Source organism: Oncorhynchus masou, chromosome 18, assembly GCF_036934945.1.
Source record: "Oncorhynchus masou masou isolate Uvic2021 chromosome 18, UVic_Omas_1.1, whole genome shotgun sequence".
In the NCBI taxonomy this organism is placed as follows: domain Eukaryota; kingdom Metazoa; phylum Chordata; class Actinopteri; order Salmoniformes; family Salmonidae; genus Oncorhynchus; species Oncorhynchus masou.
Genome location: NC_088229.1, coordinates 31439566 through 31445565, shown reverse-complemented (window position 1 = coordinate 31445565; position 6000 = coordinate 31439566). Strand labels below are relative to the sequence as shown.

The window sequence follows — 6000 nt, the reverse complement described above, 5'->3', positions numbered from 1 at the left end:
TACCACTCCTGCTGTCTCTAGAGAGTTGAAAACAGCAGGTCTGGGACAGGTAGCACGCCCGGTGAACAGGTCAGGGTTCCATAGCTAGTGCCTAACCTGGTATCATGATATGATTATTTGCATCAATCCAGTGGTGATTTATCTAGCAATCCTTCCTAACCAAACAAGTCTCTTGCTAGTGTTCAGTTGAATTAGGATAGCTACACCCAAAAATGACCATTTCTACATTTGTTTTATACACCTCGAAAGTGATTACCTGATGTGGTAAAGAATTGTTGTGGACTTAAAACATCACATTTAGTTTTTCAATTAAAAGTGTGATTTTGAGTGAAAAAATCTGAATAAACTGAAACCTGGAAAAACAAAACTGAATTTGGGAAAAAATACACCAGATTTCATAGGACCCTATAATAGCTTACACTGAAACAGGAAATCTGTATTGATTATAAACACAAGACAGCAGCCCAGCCATAAATGTATCAGCACCCCCTCCTCTCTACTTACTAACCACAGAAATCATGCACGGCTGTTTCTATTTGTGGGGTCAAACATTACAACTGCATTTGCTGTGCAACTACACTGGGCAAACACTAAGTCTTGTTATCATGCTCAGCCATAAATGGAGAAACAGTTTCTTTTAGAGCAGATAATAATTAGCAGCAGTAATCGCCAGAGCAGGTATGTTCAGAGAGACAGCCCTCCCCTGTACTGCACTATACTGTAATGGTGCATCCTTTGTGGAGTTGTTTTCTCTGCACAGTCGGGTGTTGCAACACTTTAATGAGCAGACATAGGACGGGATGTTATTTGGAGGCTTAATTGCTTAATCTGGGCTTTTAGGAGGGAAAGTGGGGTAAAACAGGCCGACATGGGAGGAAGGGAGGGAAGTAGCTGCTGGTTGGGGAGGGGAGAGGAGAAGGGCTTGTTTTATGGGCTGGTAATGGTTTTTGTGGGTGGATTTCACACATTACAGCTGGATAGTGAAACAAATCCACAGCAGCGCCTCTGTGATCACATGCTCACAACATGATATTATAAACCAGGAATAAACAGGGAGGCTTTGCAAATGGATTGAGGGCTGTTCACAATGAATCTAGTGCACTTTGGCGTTTCGTGTGCTTGTGTCTGTGGAAATGAATTAGCCCTGAGTGGAGAACAAAGACATTCATCACCTCCCAGACGCATTGCAGGTGATTGATTGAGATCTCGAACCTTTTCCTGACACTGTAGCTCCACAGTAAAGAACCTACCATTCTGCACCTGGGGATGTTGCACTGAACAATGCTGATAGATGTAAACTGGCAGATCAGATCAGTAGAGAGGTTTGTGGAGATACTAATGGATGCACTCGACTCAAATGTTAGGTGTGTGTTTTCAGCCCCGCCTGATGATACGAGGGGATGTTGTCAGTCAGTGACGGCAGAGTTGTCTAGCAAGGCCAGAAGGCTCTGAACTCTGAAACTGAATTGATAGGCAACCATGCCTGCTCTGCACACTGGGAGGGAGACGATTGGGTGGCAGGCAGGCACTGCAGGTTTTGGATCCAGAGTGAAGGATCCAAAACCTACAGTGTTTTGGATCCAGAGTGAAGTCAGATAAACCAAAAAAGTTAGTATCTCTAACTTCCCTCGTACTTATTATATCACTGTATCTGTGAGTAGGTTGAGCACAGTAAAAAATATCTCCACGCCATTGTGTTTAACCTTCATCTACAAGCTGCTGGTTGTAAGCTACTGCTACAACTGGCTTATTGCATAGTGTTTCTGTTCTCTTTCCCTCCCCTGACAACTGAACACTCCTTTCTACAGCAAGCCTTAGCACTGCCTGAAACCCAGAGAGTCATACAGAGACCTGCAGTGCAAAGTACAGTAGAGCCACTGACAGGCTCATTCATACTGACTCAAACTCTCTTTCCCTCTCACACACTAGTCTGTATAAAGTAAGGGCAATGTCCTTTAGGCTAGATCTGTCTGTCAAAGCAGCTGGCCAGGACTTTTCCCATGGTAGTTTTACAGGGTGGGGAGGGAGGGAGGGAGGGTCTTAAAGGCCAGCCATCAGAAAGACCAGATGGAGAGAGCCTGTAAAGTCATTTTTTAGTAGAGCGAGATTGGGAGAGAAAGCAATGGAGAGAGAGAGACTTGACGAACAGGATTACAGAGGATGGTAAAATGTGGACGCGTACACATTTGCTTGTACACAATTAGTATTATTTTTAATCTGCATTGTTGGGATGGGCTTGTAAGCAAGCGTTTCATGGTTAAGTCTACCATGTGACAAATAAAACGAATTTGAATTTGTACACACAAGCACTATCTGGTGCTCCTGGCCGTCCCTGACCAGTGAAATTTGGCCATATCCCAAGAGCTTCCCAAAATTGAAAATATTTTTGGCCCATCTTCAGTGTGACTTTCTCTTGAGTTTATTTGTTTCCTTTCGGTGTTTATTTCTACTGCATAGTCTAGTGTTTGGGTGTGTTTGTCAGTCTGTGTATCTGAATGTTTTAGTTTTGTGTATCTGTGTGTGAAACAAGTGTTTGTGTTTATGTGTCCTTGGTGTAGGGGAGTAATTGCAGATCTCTGTCTGTCTGTGCTATAGTTTTACGGTGTAACATTGCACCCCTGTTCCTCCTTTCCCCTCTCTCTGTCCTCTATTGGCTTACACAGGCCATTAAGCCCAAATCGTACCAGCCACATGAATACCCATGAATGCAGAGGATCTGAGCCAAGCTCTCCATTTCACCCCCACCTCTCATAAAATGTGCTCCTGTTCCCTTTCTTTCCCTCCCTCCACTCACTCCACTTCTCACTGATAAACTTGTCCCTTTTTCCTCATTCATTTACTTCCTTCTTTCTCTTGTTTTGTCTCCGTCTCTGTCCCACCTCCCCCTATGTCTCTCTACTTATCTTTTTCAGCTTCTCTGCTCTCTCTCCTTCTCTCCATTTCTCTGGCTCCGCCTGCCTCACCAAGGGAAAGTGTTCTGTTTTCAGATTGGGCACAGGAAGGCAGTACAGCCCTCTCCCTATTCACTTCCCCCTCCTCCCTTGTCCTCCCTCCCTTCTCTCTCTCTCCCTCTCTGTGAGTGAGTAAAGCAAAGAGGCAGGCATGTTTCAACAGATGGCTAGGGCTGTCCTGATTCAACCACGACTCCACACCGCTGTTGGTTCACTGAGAACTCTGTGAGCAAGCTAGAGAGGGAGAGGGAGAAATTTAACTTTGGAGAGAGGGATTTCTTTTTTTCTTAATTTGAAACTCCCCCTCCCCTTTCCCTCCTCGTTTCTCTGTGTCTATATTAGTGCTTTTTTCTCGTTCTCCGTGACATCTGAGAGGGTGGTCAGTCAGTCTGTCAGGCAGCTAGCGAGAGAGAGAGGGAGAGAGAGAGAGAGAGAGAGAGAGAGAGAGAGAGAGAGAGAGAGAGAGAGAGGAGCAGAGTAAGAGTAAAACAGAGCAGAGCAGAAAAAGGACAGAGGACAGACAAGAGATGGGAAGTGCATGGTGATGTGTGACTGATTACCCAGCCCAGAGCAGTGCCCCCTCCTCCAGCAGCGCTACTGGGTCAGTACCCTGGGACAGCACCTGCTTCCCTGACAGACATACACACGCTCAGGACCTGCATCTGTGTGAGGTACAGTGGCTTGCCCTACTTTTCTCTTTGCTGCCTCTCTCTCTCCCTCTTCCTTGCTTTCTCTCTGTCTTTTTTCTGCACTTGCTCCTGCTGGCTGCGCTGATGTAACTGGGCTCTGGGAATTCTAAGGAGGTAGTGTAGCGCAACACAGCTAACCCTCTATGGCTACAGTTACCCCCCCCCCCCCCACCCCCCACCTCCCCACCCCTTTGTGCCTCCCTGTCTTAAAGGAGCCAGGTTGTTAGTGCTTCATGCTGTCAGTTATTTTCTGGCAAGGTGCATCCTGTTGAGTTTCTTCTAGTGTTTGCTTATCTCTTTGCTACCTTGCTGATGAGCACGTGGGAGGTTGCATTTGCTGACTAGGAGCAGTGTTACTAGGGGAAAGGGAGGGACGGTGTTACACCCTGTTCCCCTGTCTGTAGCCCACAGCCACCGGGAAGGAGTGAGAGAGACACGGGAAGAGAAAAGAAGGAAAGGGGAGGTAGTGTTGTGCTGTTGGACAGACTTGAGCTGTCACTCACTATATGCATCAGGTACTGGTTCCCTGTTGAGCAACTCTGCAATGGGCTGTGATAGAGGAACACTGTTAATGTTACTTGGATAGTTGAAAGCATATAAATCATTGTTTTTCAAATGGGAACTTTGATAAAGTGGACATACTTTCCACTTGGAACAGTACGGGAATGTGAAGTGCCTAATTTCATTGTTTTGGTTTTATCCCACTGTTGAAAAAGTATGGAAATATGAATTGGATGAACTGTCCTCCTCTCTATATATCTGTTACCACTAGAACCGCTGGGCCTCGACAGAACATTCTTCAAGCTTCATCCTGACTGCAACTTTCATCTAACAGTGTAATTATTAAATGTCATATATGTTTTTGCAAAAAGATTCATTTGGTTGTGTTTATGAAGGCCTTGGTAAAATTAATACTATTTTTACTGTATTTCAAATAACAAAAGCATTTTCATTAGTATGTTAGTATGTTAGTGTAGGATATACAGTGCAGAAAGTACTCAGACCACTTCCCTTTTAACACATTTTGTTACATTACAGCCTTATTCTAAAATGTATTGCATATTTTTTTCCTCCCATCAATTTACACATAATACCCCACAATGAAAAGAAAAAAATGATGTCACTGATGTCACATTTACACAAGTTTTCAGACCCTTTACTCAGTAAATGTGATATTTCAGTTTTTATTTGTAGTACATTTGCTAAAATTTCTAAACCAGAAATATCACATTTACTTAAGTATTCAGACCTTTTACTCAGTAGTTTATTGATGCACCTGTGGCAGCAATTACAGCCTCGAATCTTCTTGGGTATGATGCCACAAGCTTGGATCACCTGTATTTGGGGAGTTTCTCCCATTATTCTCTGCAGATCCTCTCAAGCTCTGTCAGGTTGGATGGGGCGTGTCTCTGTCAGGTTGGAAGGGTCGTGTCACTGCACTGTTATTTTCAGGTCTCAGAGATGTTTGATCAAGTTCAAGTCTGGGCTCTGGCTGGGCCACTCAAGGACATTCAGACTTGTCCCGAAGCCACTCCTACGTTGTCTTGGCTGTGTGCTTAGGCTCGTTGTCCTGTTGGAAGTTGAACCTTCGACCCAGTCTGAGGTGCTGAGCTCTCTGGAGCAGGTTTTCATCAAGATATCTCTGTACTTTGCTCCATTCATCTTTTCCTCAATCCTGACTAGTCTCCCAGTCCCTGCCGCTGAAACACATCCCCACAGCATGATGCTGCCACCACCATGCTTCACCATATTAATGGTGCCAGGTTTTCTCCAGACATGGCGCTTGGCATTAAGGCCAAAGAGTTCAATATTGGTTTCATCAGGCCACAGAATCTGTTTTTGATGGTCTGGGAGTCTTTAGGTGCCTTTTGGCAAACTTTACTGAGGAGTGGCTTCCATTTGGCCGCTCTACCATGAAGGCCTGATTGGTGGAGTGCTGCAGAGATCTTGTCCTTCTGGAAGGTTCTCCCATCTCCACAGAGGAACTCTGGAGGTCTGTCAGTGTGACATTGGGTTCTTGTTCAACTCCCTGACCAAGGTCCTTCTACCCCAATTGCTCAGTTTGGCCGGGCGGCCAGCTCTAAGGAGAGTCATTGTAACGACGTTCTTCTTTGTCGAAGGAGAGTCGGACCGAAATGCAGCGTGTAGGTTACTCATATTTATTAGTGAAGACAAACAAACAAACTATACATGAACAACTAATAAATACAAAACAACAAACGGAACGTGAAACTATTACAGCCTGACTGGTGAAACTAACACAGAGACAGGAACAATCACCCACGAAATGCAAAGCGAAAACCAGGCTACCTAAATACGGTTCCCAATCAGAGACAACGAGAATCACCTGACTCTGATTG

General features: G+C 44.9%; 1 protein-coding gene across 7 annotated transcripts in view; it reads left to right on the top strand.

The window, feature by feature from the left end:
• The first annotated feature begins 3087 nt into the window (after nucleotides 1–3087).
• LOC135504397 (extracellular sulfatase Sulf-2-like) overlaps nucleotides 3088–6000 on the top strand; it is a 181339-nt gene continuing 178426 nt past the window's right edge. For 2 of the 7 annotated variants that reach the window (XM_064922963.1, XM_064922965.1), the window contains exon 1: nucleotides 3088–3622. The gene's annotated coding sequence lies outside the window, so the exon portion shown is untranslated. Of the gene's footprint in view, nucleotides 3623–4044; nucleotides 4156–4412; nucleotides 4477–6000 lie in introns of all 7 variants that reach the window. The other 5 variants (XM_064922970.1, XM_064922971.1, XM_064922964.1 and 2 more) reach the window with 4 other exon arrangements.